The sequence below is a fragment of the Lissotriton vulgaris genome, chromosome 1_1 (assembly GCF_964263255.1).
Source record: "Lissotriton vulgaris chromosome 1_1, aLisVul1.2, whole genome shotgun sequence".
Classification (NCBI taxonomy): domain Eukaryota; kingdom Metazoa; phylum Chordata; class Amphibia; order Caudata; family Salamandridae; genus Lissotriton; species Lissotriton vulgaris.
The window spans coordinates 1,174,449,544-1,174,468,254 of NC_141685.1; the positions used below are offsets into that span (position 1 = coordinate 1,174,449,544).

At 48.4% G+C, this 18,711-nt stretch overlaps 1 protein-coding gene across 2 annotated transcripts in view; it reads right to left on the reverse strand.

The window, feature by feature from the left end:
* The window catches only part of FIRRM (FIGNL1 interacting regulator of recombination and mitosis), a 3,285,109-nt gene that overhangs the window by 703,644 nt on the left and 2,562,754 nt on the right, over positions 1-18,711 (reverse strand). The window lies entirely within an intron of this gene.

Here is an 18,711-nt window from a genome sequence, read left to right on the forward strand (position 1 = left end):
TGGCCGCGCCACCCCAGAAGTGATGCATCCGTCAACACTGTGAACTCCGGTTGGGGAAGGGAGAGAAATCTGTTGTTGAGCCAATCCTTGTTCAGCAGCCACCCTCGCAATTGGTGTGTAGTGCCCTCTGAGATCTGCCCGCATTTGGGAAGATTCTCCTGATGCTGTGCCCACTGGATCTTTAGGACCCACTGCAGAGCCCGCACATGCCACCTGGCACAGTCCACCAGCAGGGTGCAGGAGTCTTTAAGGCCAAGCAGCCTCAGGGTCATTCTGACCTAAACCAGAGAAACAGGCTAAAAGATTGGAATCATAGCACAAACATCTCTCACTTGCTGCTCGGGAGGATAGGCCCAAAACTGTGCTGTGTCCAGAACCGCTCAGATGAAAAAGAGCTTCTAAGAGGAATCAGGTGTGACTTCGGCATGTTGATAGTTAATCCCAGAGAATGCAGGCGATCCGCTGTAGTCTGGAGGTGGGAGACAACAGCCTGGGGGGAAATCGCCTTCAACAGCCAATCATCAAGATAGGGGAAGACTGGAACCCCTGATCTGCGCAGATGAGCTGCGACCACCGCCAACACTTTCGTGAACACCCGAGGGGCGCTGGTAAGGCCAAAGGGGAGTACGGTGAACTGAAGATGCTCATGGTCAACCGTGAACTGTAGGTAACGTTGGTGGGCAGGCAAGACGAGGATGTGAAAATAGGTGTCCTACAAGTCCAACAACACCATCCAGTCTCCAGGGTCGAGGGCAGACAGACCTCAGCCAGTGTCAACATTTTGACCTTCTCCTTTCGGAGGAAGTGCTTGACGTCCCTGAGATCCAAAATAGGATGCAGGCCTTTGTCCTTCTTGGGTGCCAGGCTTGATGGCTCCCTTGGCCAAGAGAGCCAGACCTTCCTGACAGAGATGGGCCAAGTGAACCTCCGACATGCAATGATATTGCAGTGGCATGTATGGAGGGTTAGTCTTGAAAGGGAGGGAGTTGCCCCTTTTGACTATCTGCAAAGCCCACCTGCCAGACATGATGGTGTGCCAGTGGGGGAGGTGATGGCGGGTCCTGCTGCTCACTGGCAAATGGTGGCCCTGAAAAGTCAGACTAGGAGGGCTTGGAGGCTGCAGCATAGGGGTTGCTGGGGGACTGGCCCGCCTGCTGGCCCCCAGCCCTGCAACGCTGGGTCCCACGTCCCTGGCCGCGCAGAGGTTGGACAACTTGCGTAGGCCTGGGGCTCAGAGCGGAACATGGCGGGGCAACTCTTCCGTAGACACGAAAGGGGCAAAAAGTAGACTGCATGGGGCCAGAGAGGGCAGCAAAGCACAAGGATCTGGCCTAGCCCTGGAATCCTAAAAACGCTTGAGTGCATTGTCCGCTTTGTCGCCAAACAAGCAATGGCCATCAAAGGGCATGTCCAAAAGAGTTGAATGGACATCACCCGAAAAGCCAGTGGACCTTAGCCAGGCGTTGCGGCTAAGGGCTACCGATGTTGAAATCATCCTACCCAGTGAGTCAGCGATATCCGGTCCACAACGTATGGCGAACTTCGCTGCGTCCCTGCCCTCAGCAACTGCACGGGAGACCCAGGGTCTCCTCCGGGCACTGTGGCAGCACTTGCGAGACCTCGTCCCACACAGAATGGGAGTAACAGCCCAAAAGACATGCAGTGGTCACTGACCGAAGTCCTAAGCTGGTGGAAGAAAACCTCTTCTTCCAAAAATGGTCTGTTTCTTGGAGCAGTAGGGAATGCACCCTTGGAAGTAGAGGCTTGGACATCCAAGCTCTCAGAGGTAGGGTATTGATAGAGGAAAATGGGGTTGCCCGGGACTGGGAGGTGGCGTTGTGCAATCATCCTATCTAAAGGAGCCCCTGTGCTGGGCTTGGACCAAGCAGAAGATTGTCCGTGAGGGACTCACTGAACAGCAGCAGTAGCTCCGAAGATGCCACTGCCGGTAGAAGCACCTCAGTCAGGAGGTTATTCCTGATGCCACGCAAGGAAGCTCAAGGTGCAAGGCCTCAGCTGCCCTACGCAACACCACAGTTTAAGAGGCACACTCCTCCATAGCCAAGGTAGGGAAAGAAGGCATGCCAAGGTCTGGAGATGTGTCCAGACCACTGGCCTCACCCAACTCCTCTTTCCAATTCGGTTCCTCCAACTGGCCTGCCACAGAGTCCACAGACCCCTCCCAGTCCTCTCACCCTCCTCTCGTGGCCACTCAGGGCGATAGGGAACTTCAGGGTAGAACAGAGGCACAAGAGTACAGCTCGACGGCGGTACCGGCGTTGGTGGACGCCAGTCTGGGTCCATGTCAAGAGGAAGGCTGGGGTCGACGTTGGCTGGAGACAAAACCAACGTCGTAGGCGACGGAGGTGTCGCCACTGGATTCGGAGCCGAAGGTCAACCGGTGCGATGCGAATCCTGGCCTGTATCCCAGGGGGCCCTGCGGAAACTAGGCTGAAGCAGCAGGCATCAAATGCCTAGAGCCCGCAGCCGAGTCCATGGGGACCGAAACCGCACAGGCAAAGTCGGGCTGCCCAAAGATGGAGTGGAGGGCTTTGTAAAAAAATTGGGCCTGGGGTCGCTCCTGCTCCCGGGAAGGGGGGAGGCTCGGAGTCGACCCAACAAGCTCAGCTGGCAGAGCCTGAAAACTACCATTGTCATCCCACACCATGTCGGCCAAAGGACAGGGAGAATTGTGAAGAGTAATGGTGCTTCTTCACCTTTTTTTTGTGCTTTGACTTACCCGAAGATGAAGACTTCGATGGGGAGTGGTGGTGATGGCCCTGCGACCGGGCCCTCAACCTCCCTCTCGACCGGGACCTTGAGCGGCGCAGAGCCGACTGCCGGGCCTCCAGAAGCTTTCGGGACCGCTCCTGCATAGACTTCCGGCTTAGGGTCATGGTCGCGCTCCAGACACCAGAGGCACACGAGATGGGGTACGTCACCGATGTCAGCTTATGGGAGGAGCCACAAGGCTTGAAGACGGTTCGCCGATGTGACATCCCTGTGCACCAGGATGCGAAGAACTTGAAAATGCAGAAAAAAAGTAGAAAAAAAGACAGTCATAAAGTGACTAGAGATACCGCTCTCTCCGGATCTGCGCTGGCTGGCACAGAAAAAGAAAGAACTGATGTCAGCACATAGGGGTGGCGTCTAAGTAGATATCGGGACGTCATTCCAGCAATCACGACACCAGTGACAACATGGAGTCGACCAAAGCCACCTACAGACATGGGGTGCTGCTTAAGAAAAAATTCTCCAGATCCAGTCTGATGCCTGGGGGTACTTCTAAAGTAAGAAATCCATAACTAATAGTCTCTTTCAGATAGAAAAAAATCCACTATCTTTTGTGTGATGAAATTAGGAACTCTGGCACAGGGTGATGCTTTCTTACCACAGGGAGTGGTCATCTAGGGGGTGTAGTGACCCCAGGAGTAGGAAAGCAGGATCTGCTTTCATGGTTACCCCCACTTTTTGCTGGTTTCAGTATGTTTTTTGACTAGTCTGACTGGGATCCTGCTAATCAGGAGCTAATCACTGTGCCTACTCCCAAAATTTTTCATGGTAAGTACTTCTGTACCTACACAATTGGCCACTGGTGTACCCCTATAAGTTCCTAGTATATGGTTTGCAGGTACCCAGGGCATAGGAACACCAGGGGTCTCCCATGGCCTGCAGCTTGCATCGTGCCACCCATAAGTGATCACCCAAACTGTGACTACAAGCCTGCCATTGCAGCCTGTGTAAGCTGGTGTTAGCACCACATACGCAAGATATACGTTTTCTTAAATCTGGGGTCACTACACTTAAAACCTATAAGTCACACTTAAGGTAGGCCTTCTAATCCTGAAGGCAGGGTGCTGGATTATTAGTGTGTGGGTACCCCTGCATGAGCAGGGCACACCTACAAACCCCAGAATGAATTCTCCAAGCTTTGTAAATGTGATTGGCCATTTTGATATGTATAGTGGCCTTCTTCATTTTGCGATGGCTAACTATATAGTGGTTGAGCCGTGCCTGGGCATGTTTGTTATCAAACATGTTTGAATCATACCCCAACACCGTTACTGGTGTTGGAGGTATGATTCCATGCACTGGGGGCTCCTCCGCGAAGACCCCTGTATGCCGGTAATAGCTTTCCAGGGTCTGCCACCACGCTAATGCTGCTGCGGACCCCAAACACGATTCTGTCCTCATGCTGCTGAGCTGAGCTCAAATGGGAAAGGTAGAGCAATAGGTTTCCTTTCACAGGGAGGTGTGACCACCTCCCAGACATGACTTAGTGTATTGGGCTCGGGTGGGGGCGCTTGCCAGGGCCACCTGACTGCTTAGAAGGGCACATTTGGTGTTTCCAGGCAGTGTCTGGAAAGCATTCACTGAATGCAGCCCTCCCTGCCCCAATACACTATGAAATGTGATTTGTAATGCACGAACTTAGCCCAACGGGCATCAAGGTGCAGTGCATATATATACACATTCATACAAAATAAAAATGAATTTAGTGATAGGCCTGAGAGAAAAGCCAAGTCTTCAAAAGTTTCCGAAATATAGCCAAAGAGGGATGGCCAGAGAGTTTGGGAGGGAGGCTATCTAAAAGCCTGTCTGGGAAGGTGCCAGCACCTTCCTGGACAGGAAACCTATTGTCCAGGAGTTTCGGCCAGCAGCAGGAGGGCAGACTCGGGTCTGTGGCAGCAGCATCCATTTTGTGATGCTGGGGCTCTGTTAAACTCTAACCAGGTTTACAAGTAACCACATGTCTTCTCCCTCTAGAAGGGTGGAATGCTACCCCCGACGCCAGGACTGGCAGGGGGGTAGTAGTCCAAAGTATTTGACATCTTACACGACATGTTTTGATAAAGCCAAACCAAAGTTAGCATTAACCACGAGGATTATAATACACATAAGAGTATATGGTATGGCTATATCATAGAACAGCTATAAGGAGATGGATCCGAAAGCTGCAGAGGGGCTCAGCTCATGCTAGGGCACCCTCTCACATAAAACCAAGCACTCTACCTCCAGGATTGTCGAGGTCTGCCTTAGGAGTGGCTTATAGGTGTATATGTGTCTATAAAGGTATATAGATATAGGTATACTATATCTAAGTAAGGGGTGATCACACCACCTTACCCAGGCTGTAAGAACAGACCTGTGGTGTCAGTTTGGAAGGCAAACCAGGGGTGGCACAATACATGCTGCAGCCCCTGGTAGGCCTAGGGTGCACCTATGTCCTGGTACCTAGGGCACACTCTACAGGGGCTCACAAGGGTGACCCAGTAACCAATCTGGTATGTTCTAAAGTACGTGGTATCAATTTAGAGAGAGAACAGCTAGGCTGTGGGCCCAAATAGCAGGACCACAGCCATACTAAAGTTAAAAAAAAAACAGAGAATCACAGGAAAAGGGGGGGGGGGGTAACCATAGGAAGCAGACCCTACTCTCCTACACTAGGTACCCAGGGTATTGTGACCAGATAAGACCCCTAAGGGCTGCAGCACATATTGTTCCACCCTTAGGAGATCTGCACCCTGACACCAACACACTGCCTTTGCAGACTGAGTGGCCTGGTGCAGAACTAAACCCAGAGTCGACATGGCCCATATCCCTGTGTGCCATGCCCACACACCCACTGCCCTGGCATACATCAGTCACCCCTCTAGCTGGGTGGCCTATGCCAGTGGTGTGGGCCCAGGTGAATGAACCCTGTGCCCCTACAGTACCCAGGGCCACTCCCGGGCACTGTAAGTGCAGTGATGCCATTAAGAGTATATGGTGCTGGGAGGTTGTCATTACAAACTCCACAGCACCATAATGGCTACACTGAAGACTGACAAGTTTGATATCAAATTATGCCAGTGTGCGATTTAATGTAAAATGCACCGGAGAGGGCATCTCAGAGATGCCCTCTGAAAGCTAACCTACAATCCATGCCAAGTCTGAGAAACTGCCACACAGCAGACATGTTGCTGGACCCCTGGGTGGAGAGCCCCCCACTCTCCTGGACCTGAACAATGCACATCCTGGGCGAGGTGCTAGGCCTCCTCCCCCAGGATGGGGAGGAGAAAGCTTCAAAGGCATACCGCCTTTGTGAGCTTCTCCAGACCGCTTGCTGTACTCAGCAACTGGCCCACACCAGTTCTACCCCCCACTCTGGAGGGAAGACTGCCGGGAAAACCTACGGGAGGAAAGGGGCTGTGCCAGCCTGTGCCAACTCCGCTCCTCAGGTGGGAGAAGAGAGGTGAAGCACAACTCCGGACTCTGGCCATCTTGAGGATAGGGAGCCCTGCCCAATTAGAGATAGGCTCCTGCACCCCTACCACAGGAGAGGAACAGGATAGGGGGTGTACTCACCCCAGGACAGGGACTTATTGGTCCCTTACCTTCACCTACCTGTAATGCCCCTAAATGTAGTATTTAGGGGCACCCTGAACCTCCCTTCCTCAGATCCCGATTTCGAAACAAGAAAGAATACCAAGAAGAAGAAGAAGATCTGCCGTGCAGCTGCTAACAAGAGGACAACACCAACTGACTTAGCCCCAGGCCTACAGGCCTGTTGATCCTTGAACCTGCTCCTGCTAAAATATCGGCGTCTCCTGCGGACAGCAACCTCAAGAACCCTGGAGGACCTGCCTTCCTTGACCGCCTTAGAGACTGGGACTCCCACGAGCAGTGGCTCTGCTCAAACAGCAATACTGCTGGTGCCAGCCAGGAACCACGAATCGAGCCCACTCTGCACCCACCGAGCCCGGCCTGTGCCCAAGTGGACAAAGACCCTGAGGACGACCCCTCGGCGATTCTGACCTGGAATCCAGTACCCAAGGACCCTCATCGACGACCCAGACGACGCCGGCAGACTCAGAACCAGTGACTTCTCCTACCGCGACCAGCAGAGGGTAAGATTTCCCGATGTCCACACACCTGCACCCGGCGCCCCCCGGCCTCCTGTGCCCAACTCCGGGGTGCCTACCTACTCTCCAAGATCCCAACTTACCCCTTGAAGTGTTGGTCCCTCCAGAAGATCCACCATCCCCGGGCCTGCAGCCTTTGTTCCCTGTTCAAGACCTCCTTTGAATAACATTGAGCACCCAACAGCTCAAAAGCACCCTGCACCCTGCCGCCCGAGTGCCCCTGGCCGTGCAACATGTGTCCTATCCTACTTACCCATTTGCCTTGAACAAGTGATCAGGAGCCCAGCTCCCACAGCCGCATGGCCTGCTAGCCACCAACCGAAGGCCCCCTGCTTCTCATTGGATAACATTGGGCCTAACTACCTCTGCACCCGGCTGCCCCTGTGCCGCTGAGGGTGTACCAACTGTACCTATCTGACCCTGGGAGACCCCTGAGTCTATGCCCAGAACCTTAACTCAGCCAGTCGAGTACTTACTAAAAGCTGATAACTCACTTTTCTTCCATAGGCTAACATGGACTGGCTTCACTTGGAAATTCTTCGGAGTGTGGAATTTTGGAACTTTAAAATATTCACCTAAAATCAGTCGAACAGCGAATTACGATTTATTCACCTGTTATCAGGAGAGACCTCAGTGCTGCACTTTCAGCCCAGCACAAATCCTGAAAAGTATTTTTTTTATTAGCACTTTCAAAGACATACAGGGCTAGATGTAGGTAAATAGGTTTTACCGATTCTTAAATACCGAATTTTACCGATTCGGTATTTACGAATCGGTAAAACTTATGTAGGTAAAAAAATCGGTAAAAAATACCGATTCGGTAAGATTGGGTATTTACCGATTCGGTAAATACCGAATCGGTATCTGCTATTGAATCCTATGGGCCTTGAAGCCCATAGGATTCAATAGCACGGTATTTACCGAATCTGTAAAAATACAGAATTGCCAAGGGGGACAGGGTGTCACTTTGACACCCTGTTGCACCCCTGTTTCTGGATTGTGTGCCATGTGGCACACATACATGCCCTAAGGGCATGTTGTGTGCCACATGGCACAGGTGTACATGCACAGATGTGCATGTACACAAGAATTCGTTATTTACCATGCAATTGTATTGCATGGTAAATACCGAATCCTGAAAGCCCTGTACAGTGTTAAAAGTGCTACCTACATTGGAAACATACAAAATCGGTAATTTTACCGATCGGTATATATTACCGAATCGGTAAAATTACCGATTCTGTATGTTTTCAAGGGCCCTACATCTCCATAGCCCAATACCGGTCGGAAACGGCGGAAAATCGGTATTTTCGGCCGTTTCCGACCGGTATTGGGCTACCTACATCTGGCCCACAATGTCTAACTTACCAACAACATACAGACCGTAGCACTACAACATCCATCATCCAGTATGTTACAATTTTACGACGTCACCTTAAGATAACATCTGGCAGAGCATAGCTACCATGTACACTTAGACAACTTGGTACATATGTAAATATTTGATCAAGTATTTTCAGTAGTCTCTGGGCTTGGAACCAGCAGGTAGTTCCGCCTCGTAGGCTTGCAGGGCTTCCTTGCAGTATGACATATCCTGAATCCACTGCTTGACTTTTGGGATCTCTCTAATACCCCAGCAATACGAAATTCTACGCTTAGCTAGGAGCAAAGCAAATATACAGAATTTGCACTTAATAGCATGCACACCTAATTTTAACCGTACTTACCAGTAACCTGAATTAACTTCCATAGGATAACATTGGTAATTTCAACTGAAAAAGTTTCTAAGTGTCAACTTTTAAAATACAATAATATTCCTTAAAAATCACTACTGTAACCAAAACGCTTTTACTTAACTGGTTACAGGACATGTCCCAAGACTGAATCTAGGATACAGTCTTGAGGTTAGAAAAGTAATCTACAAAGTAACAAATTGCATATAACAAGAAATTCCCATTGAGCTCAATGTTGCATTGTGTTTGAAATTGTGTTGTCTATTGCAACAAACTGTACCTTTTGCATTCAAAAATTCTATTGCCTATTTGAAAAGTATTTAACTAAAGTAACTCATCCTGAGAAAGTATATTTTGATACCTTGGGGAAACGCCTAGGTACACATTTGAGAGAATGCAAAAAAATCTTGTCCAGATGGAAGGAACAGTCTTGCAGTGATGTGAGTAGGAAGTTCAATCTTTTAATTCCTTGTCAAAATAAATGCACGTAGAACAAGCCAGCCGACACGTGTTTTGTAGCATTAAGGAGAATTGCTCCGTGACTTCTTCAGGGCAGTGTTACAAATAATTGCAGAAGTTATACTGCTGAATGGTCAATTGTGCGGAGTATCTGGTCTTGTTGTAATCTTGTAGCAAATCACTAGGTCGTGGGGAGTCTTCAAAGTCGCAAAACTTTCCCATTAGTTCTCAAGTGAAGTGTCCATTCTTAGTACCGTAAGCAAAAAGTAGCCCCTACGACTAGACACTCAGGTCCAGGTAGCGGACCCTGATCTAAAAACCCTTCTTTTCAAGTAAATATTTTGATACCTTGTTGGTTCCGAAATAAAACAGTTATATCTTTTGATACAAAACAATTGGCCTAGAGTTCAGTTCTTGAGTGTGTGAGACCAATTGCTGACTGAGTGTGTACAACAAATGCTTTCACAGTTCTCTGATACTGCCTTACTGCTTGACCAAGCTACCACTTTAGAGAGTGAGGTTACATCTAACTTTAGCCTCTGCCATACCGCTGTGGACTGTGGCCTCTGTGCACACTGTACCTTACCTTGGTCCAGTATATACATAGGACACTTGTAACCACTTTGCCAGGAGACATATGTTGAAAAATCCTCATAAACGCTGTGTTTCTCGAGTAGCGGTTTATCTTATTCTCCGAATGAATGTCCAAACTCTGAGCATGACAACAGCGAAGCCAGGAACGAGCAAAACGACTCCCTAATAGTGAATCTAAGTACAATAACATTGTCCAGAGAACAAGAATGTGTTCTCAATAAAGGACTAGGCTACGTACCAAATCCCAGCCTGGACCTCTTTAAATTGAAATCCGAATGATCAGAATTCTGCCGAACACTCAAACTTAAAGCACATTTCTCTGGCTCCCCACCACTAGTCAATGATGGAGATACTAGTCTCCGAAAAAAGTCTACTTTTACTCCACCCATCAGTGTGGTACCAATCGAAATTCAAGCTTTTGAGCAGGCCATCTTCACAGGAATTGATGAAATTCAACGAGATGTCAAAAAACCTTTCCAAAATCTGACCAGACAAGAACGCCAAGCCTTGGAAGAACTTCGGTCTAATGAACACATTGTAATCAAACCCGCAGATAAGGGTGGAGGCGTAGTTATTCTAGAAAAAGACGGATACAGAGATCAATGTTTGAAATTACTGGCGGATGAAAAATTCTACACCAAAATTAACTCAGATCCGACACCAAGACTGCAAACAACGATTGCGATGATGGTTTATGAAGCGGAGACACATGCATAGATCAGCAAAAAAGCGGCGGAATTTTTAATAACAACTGACCCCAAAATTCCTTTCTTTTACTCCCTACCGAAAACGCACAAAAACAGAATTCCCCCGCCGGGGCGCCCGATTGTATCGGGTATAGGATCCATATTGGAGCCACTCTCTAAATTCGCTGACCAATTTCTCCAACCATTAGTCCAAAAGACACCTGCTTACCTGAAGGATACTAGGGATTTGTTAAATCAAGTGAAAGACAAACTATTTGACCCCACCACAATGTTATTAGTGGGTCTGGACGTTGAATCCCTATATACGAGCCTCCCTCAAAAAGAGACACTAGAAATGCTAGAAGATGTTCTCTTCATGGAAGATTGGAACTTTAATACACCCAGACATTTTGTCCTTGAATGCTGCCGGCTGGCATTAACTGTAAATTATTTTGAATATGATGGCCAATTGTTTTTACAGAGTCATGGCACATCAATGGGGAGTGCTTTTGCCCCCTCGGTGGCAGGACTATGTGAGCAATTTCGAAACTAAGAATGTCCTTACACCAGACAATCCATTTGCTTCCAGTATACTTTACTGGAAGCTTTATATTGATGATGCCTTACTAATTGGGCGGAATGACCAAGACCTGAACCAATTCATGGAGTGGCTTAATACTCAAGACCTCTGGCTTCGTTTTACCCACACAGTTGACAAAGAAAGCATTGATTTTCTGGACGTAACAATCTACACAAAAGAGAACAAAATTGAGACTAAAACCTTCAGAAAACCTACAGCTAAGAACAGCTTGTTATCATATAAAAGTTACCATCCTCAACCATTAAGAGATAACCTGCCGTATAGCCAGTTTTTATGTCTCAAAAGGAACTGTAGTCAGACGACTGACTACCAGAAAGCATCGAAAGAACTCAGTGAAAGACTTCTAAAAAGGCAATACAAACCATCAATTATATCCAAATGTCGCAAGAGGGCTATGAACCAACCCAGAGAGAACCTCTTAACCACCTATGAGAAAACAACAACAGAGGACCTCATGACATGTGTAACTACATTCGGTCCTGCGACATATCAAGTAAATAAACGAATCAACAAAAACTGGCACATCCTGAATACAGGAAAATACAATTGGCCGAAACCACGCTTTGCCAATAGACGAACTAAAAATCTACATGATCTTTTGGTCCATACCCACCCAAGACAGTCGATCCTGGAGAAACCAACAAGAGACGTACAAATGGCTCCAGCGACAGGACATTATCCTTGTGGGTCATGTTTGGCTTGCAAATCCACATCAACTACAAAAGCTTTACAATTGACACCAACGTTTAAATGGATTCAGAAACAACATAGCAACTGCAATTCATCCCATGTGATTTACATGGTAACTTGTCCTTGTGACAAAAAGTACATTGGGATGTAATGTAATGTAATGTAAAAATTACTTATAAAACGCGGCATTCACCGGACGGTTTCTTGGCGCTGATCACTGCGCATGACCTGCAGAAAGGTAAAACTAAGGATAGGGGAACATAAGAGCAATATCCGTCTTCAGAAAAACACAACGAAGCTCTGTTCCCATTTTGTAGAGTTGAAACACAGCATTGAAGAACTAAAATGGACTGTCATTGAAAGATTGCCAGAAGGTACCCCAAATGCAGAGAAAATACTTTATGAGAAGGAACAACGTTGGGTAGATCGCCTTAAGACAAACAAATATGGGCTTAATGATGATATTTCATGGCACCATTTCGCTCGGTAAACATGCACTTAGGTTCCTCTCCCTGACGCATTGATCACAAGCTGACCAAACATATGTATAAAGTTGAAGACCGATGGCCCAATAGCAGCATGTACTTAAAATGTATTCCCAGTTTATTAGGACACAGTAATAAACGGAGTGATACTGGCCATAGAACCGCCTCTATATATCTTTTAAACAACTTAAGGGGTAACACAGGTTCGTGTCCAAATCAAAGTCCGAACATTTGTTATGCGCATGCGCCCGCATAGACAGCTATTGCACCCTTCTCCTTACTTTACCTGCCTTAATGATTAATAAAAAGAGGTGTTGATAAATGAAAATGATCACTGAGTTTAGAGCCGAGTCACATACCTTTAATCAAAATTTCAGCCCCTATTAAAAACGTCAACAACTTTCACGATTACAATTCTAAAAAGGTGAATATGCACGTAATATCACTTATTATTATTGGAATGAGCCGTAAACACATTTTTTAAGGTCTCACTAGTTTACGAATCCCCATGCTCGTAACACGAACTTCCACAACAAGGATGGTCCTCTTTCTATACCGACGACATCTCACTTTAGAAAACCCCGTATGAAGCGTGGTTCTGGCTTCCGGAGGGCAGAGCCAGCACAAGACGCGGAACCTGCTTCCAACGCGGGTGAGGATTAGGTGAATTTTACCGAAGCCCGCTCCACTACTCGGGTAACATAACGTAACCTTTGTAAATTTTTTGTATATTAACAGCCTGGGACTAATTGTCCATACCCTCTGAGGGAGTACATTGGTACAAATTCAAGGTAAGACCTTATGCGAGGTATTTTCATTATATCCCCACATCTTCCTTTTCTATAACTGCGATAGAATTGGCTTTGTTGTTTCTGTCTCCTCCCCAGGTTCATGATACATCCACCCAACCTAGAGGTATGAACCTGGCCTTATGAGAGTTTTATTAATATTCTAAGATATGTGCCTTTGACTCTGTTATTATAACAATGAGGGGCTATGACTTTGCCTTAAGCTCTATAACAGAACGACTTCTCAACCTCAAGTTAGCTCACAATGTACACCAAAAATGACCGCATTGTATAACCACTATACCTCGAATGTATAGACTTGACTAGTCCACTTTGCAAAGTATGTTTTGTGTACCTTCACCTGAACGATTTAATTGGCCCACAGCTAAACTGTGACCGTATAAAGGTACCTCTGCATTAGCCTACTTACTCACATGATTATAACATCACGCTAAGTTAAACACTTTTTATAATATCGCTCCCCCTGTTTGACTCGCCACAAGTGTTTCTATGTAGAGTATTTTTCAAATGTATCTTAAATTAAGCATTGGTGTAAAATTCTGAGTACACAGTAAGCATGTAAATTATATGTGCATTGACAACTGTAATTTATAACAAACAAAACAGGTGATGGACCGAATGTGGATCAATGTCACACATTCATCCCAGTCCAAAGATCTGGGCCCAAATCCATCATTTTTTTGCACTCCACACCACCCTGGGTTAGACAATGGCGATATGCAAATCAGCTCTGACCCTGTGCCCCATGGGAACAGTCCAGTCCGAACTACAAAAGCCATGTCCTTCCCAGAACGGAATCAAGCATCCGAGGACCGGACCGGTTTCGAGGTAACAACTCTCATCAGCCCGGCTAGCTTGACTCCAGTGGTGTGGAGTGCCTGGGACCCACGTCTGAGCATCCCCAGCGCACTTATGGCGTCAATTGCAAACAAAACAGGTGATTGATCGAATGTGGATCAATGTCACACATTCATCCCAGTCCAAAGATCTGGGCCCAAATCCATCTTTTTTTGCACTCCACACCACCCTGGGTTAGACAATGGCGATATGCAAATCAGCTCTGACCCTGTGCCCCATGGGAACAGTCCAGTCCGAATTACAAAAGCCATGTCCTTCCCAGAACGGAATCAAGCATCCGAGGACCGGACCGGTTTCGAGGTAACACCTCTCATCAGCCCGGCTAGCTTGACTCCAGTGGTGTGGAGTGCCTGGGACCCCCGTCTGAGCATCCCCAGCGCACTTATGGCGTCAATTGCAAACAAAACAGGTGATGGACCGAATGTGGATCAATGTCACACATTCACCCCAGTCCAAAGATCTGGGCCCAAATCCATCGTTTTGTTGCACTCCACACCACCCTGGGTCAGACAATGGCGATATGCAAATCAGCTCTGACCCTGTGCCCCATGGGAACAGTCCAGTCCGAACTACAAAAGCCATGTCCTTCCCAGAACGGAATCAAGCATCCGAGGACCGGACCGGTTTCGAGGTAACACCTCTCATCAGCCCGGCTAGCTTGACTCCAGTGGTGTGGAGTGCCTGGGACCCACGTCTGAGCATCCCCAGCGCACTTATGGCGTCAATTGCAAACAAAACAGGTGATGGACCGAATGTGGATCAATGTCACACATTCATCCCAGTCCAAAGATCTGGGCCCAAATCCATCTTTTTTTGCACTCCACACCACCCTGGGTTAGACAATGGCGATATGCAAATCAGCTCTGACCCTGTGCCCCATGGGAACAGTCCAGTCCGAACTACAAAAGCCATGTCCTTCCCAGAACGGAATCAAGCATCCGAGGACCGGACCGGTTTCGAGGTAACACCTCTCATCAGCCCGGCTAGCTTGACTCCAGTGGTGTGGAGTGCCTGGGACCCACGTCTGAGCATCCCCAGCGCACTTATGGCGTCAATTGCAAACAAAACAGGTGATGGACCGAATGTGGATCAATGTCACACATTCATCCCAGTCCAAAGATCTGGGCCCAAATCCATCGTTTTTTTGCACTCCACACCACCCTGGGTTAGACAATGGCGATATGCAAATCAGCTCTGACCCTGTGCCCCATGGGAACAGTCCAGTCCGAATTACAAAAGCCATGTCCTTCCCAGAACGGAATCAAGCATCCGAGGACCGGACCGGTTTCGAGGTAACACCTCTCATCAGCCCGGCTAGCTTGACTCCAGTGGTGTGGAGTGCCTGGGACCCCCGTCTGAGCATCCCCAGCGCACTTATGGCGTCAATTGCAAACAAAACAGGTGATGGACCGAATGTGGATCAATGTCACACATTCATCCCAGTCCAAAGATCTGGGCCCAAATCCATTGTTTTTTTGCACTCCACACCACCCTGGGTTAGACAATGGCGATATGCAAATCAGCTCTGACCCTGTGCCCCATGGAAACAGTCCAGTCCGAACTACAAAAGCCATGTCCTTCCCAGAACGTAATCAAGCATCCGAGGACCGGACCGGTTTCGAGGTAACACCTCTCATCAGCCCGGCTAGCTTGACTCCAGTGGTGTGGAGTGCCTGGGACCCACGTCTGAGCATTACCAGCGCACTTATGGCGTCAATTGCAAACAAAACAGGTGATGGACCGAATGTGGATCAATGTCACACATTCATCCCAGTCCAAAGATCTGGGCCCAAATCCATCGTTTTTTTGCACTCCACACCACCCTGGGTTAGACAATGGCGATATGCAAATCAGCTCTGACCCTGTGCCCCATGGGAACAGTCCAGTCCGAACTACAAAAGCCATGTCCTTCCCAGAACGGAATCAAGCATCCGAGGACCGGACCGGTTTCGAGGTAACACCTCTCATCAGCCCGGCTAGCTTGACTCCAGTGGTGTGGAGTGCCTGGGACCCACGTCTGGGCATCCCCAGCGCACTTATGGCGTCAATTGCAAACAAAACAGGTGTTGGACCGAATGTGGATCAATGTCACACATTCATCCCAGTCCAAAGATCTGGGCCCAAATCCATCGTTTTTTTGCACTCCACACCACCCTGGGTTAGACAATGGCGATATGCAAATCAGCTCTGACCCTGTGCCCCATGGGAACAGTCCAGTCCGAACTACAAAAGCCATGTCCTTCCCAGAACGGAATCAAGCATCCGAGGACCGGACCGGTTTCGAGGTAACACCTCTCATCAGCCCGGCTAGCTTGACTCCAGTGGTGTGGAGTGCCTGGGACCCACGTCTGGGCATCCCCAGCGCACTTATGGCGTCAATTGCAAACAAAACAGGTGATGGACCGAATGTGGATCAATGTCACACATTCATCCCAGTCCAAAGATCTGGGGCCAAATCCATCGTTTTTTGTTTTTTTTGCACTCCACACCACCCTGGGTTAGACAATGGCGATATGCAAATCAGCTCTGACCCTGTGCAAAAAAACGATGGATTTGGGCCCAGATCTTTGGACTGGGGTGAATGTGTGACATTGATCCACATTCGGTCCATCACCTGTTTTGTTTGCAATTGCCGCCATAAGTGCGCTGGGGATGCCCAGACGTGGGTCCCAGGCACTCCACACCACTGGAGTCAAGCTAGCCGGGCTGATGAGAGGTGTTACCTCGAAACCGGTCCGGTCCTCGGATGCTTGATTCCGTTCTGAGAAGGACATGGCTTTTGTAGTTCGGACTGGACTGTTCCCATGGGGCACAGGGTCAGAGCTGATTTGCATATCGCCATTGTCTGACCCAGGGTGGTGTGGAGTGCAACAAAACGATGGATTTGGGCCCAGATCTTTGGACTGGGGTGAATGTGTGACATTGATCCACATTCGGTCCATCACCTGTTTTGTTTGCAATTGCCGCCATAAGTGCGCTGGGGATGCCCAGACGTGGGTCCCAGGCACTCCACACCACTGGAGTCAAGCTAGCCGGGCTGAGGAGAGGTGTTACCTCGAAACCGGTCCGGTCCTCGGATGCTTGACTCCGTTCTGGGAAGGACATGGCTTTTGTAGTTCGGACTGGACTGTTCCCATGGGGCACAGGGTCAGAGCTGATTTGCATTTCGCCATTGTCTGACCCAGGGTGGTGTGGAGTGCAAAAAAACGATGGATTTGGGCCCAGATCTTTGGACTGGGGTGAATGTGTGACATTGATCCACATTCGGTCCATCACCTGTTTTGTTTGCCACTGTAATTTATAAGCCATATATTACCCCCGTTTGTCGTCCTTAGGTGGAGAATTCTGAACCACAGTGGGTAAGACTATTAAGTTTAAAAACCCATCTACTTCACAAATAGTGCAAGTATTTTGTATGTGTTTTTTCTGTCCTGACGAAGGCTGCATAGACCTACGGGCCAAGCGAGCTGAAACATGTTGACGTATTCAATCAAAGAGATATGCTAGGGACCCTTTACTCAGTCCTTAGAGCATACCCACTTATCTTTTTACTATAGTTGTCCAACGACGTGAATAAAGATTAGTTTGTTGATTGGTGACTATTTTTACCTTTTCTGACAACCTACCTGTGGGGTAACATTTGAAAATGTCTGGATACTGCCACGATACACCAGAGACTGCCTCGGGTGAGGTTGGCCTGGTTCAAGTTGTCAAACCCAATGACTCCTGCCACAACGCTAGAGTGGGGCGGAGAATAAGATAAACCGCTACTCGAGAAACACAGCGTTTATGAGGGTTTGTCAACATATGTCTCCTGGCAAAGTGGTTACAAGTGCCCTATCCATTTTTTATTAAAATTGATATGTTCTGGGGAACCATAAGACAATTATTCCTCTTCCCTCCCTTTTGATAAACACCAGTATATACATAGCCACTTTCTTACAGTGAGTCCTCAGATTTGTCGTGGGACAAGACTAAAGTCTGAAACCACGTTACTCTTCGACCGTCTGGACACTTGGACTTCGCAAGACTGCACCAAGGAAGACTCCTGCAACTTCTGATCTCGTTACACCACCAGTCTTTTTTGTCACCTGTGTCTGTGCTTCTTCCAGGATCTTCAACAGGCCTGTGGCCACCAAGGACACCTGAAGTAATCTCCCTTGGAGTAAAGGAGTCACTCCCTTGCATCTGCAGGCACCACAACGAAGATGACCAGTCTACTACTCCTGACGTCCCACTGACTTCAAAAGGCTCAGCAACACAATTGGTGGTCCTGCACTACCCTCGAGGCCTGACCTGTCCTCTCTGCAATTTCGAGGCCAGTATCCCTCGTCTGTACCACTCAGGATGAACACCTAAGCATCGTGTCTACTTGTCATTAACCAGGCTTATTGGCTCTGCACTACAGAGATCCTCACGCTACAAGAAGTTCCAGCCGCCAGCATTTCTTCCTGCCAAGATCATAGCCCTCACTGCATCTTCTGCACCATGGGCCTTCATCTTTGGTGAGCTGCTTGAGGGCCTCTTGTGACTCCTGTGCCTTTGTCCTGTGGATCCTCTTGAGGGTCTTCCCTTGCTTCAGTGGGCTCCTCTGATTGCTCAGTGCCTACTCCAACTCTCCGGCTCATGGTGAATCCCGTGGACCTTGCTGGTCCCAATGGGTGTTCCTCTTTGCTTTCCACACCTGTTGCCCCTACCAAGGCTATTTGGTGCACCCGCCGGACACAGGCCCCCTGATTCTTGACTTTCCATGTGGGACAGCTTGTGCAAGACTCCTGGTCTTCCTCTGCGCTGCCTGGTCCTTACAGCTGCTGCAACAAGGTCATAATCATAACTCCTGCACCTTCCGAAATCTGTGGGCATTGCTCTTCCGTGCCTCTTGGTCACCTAC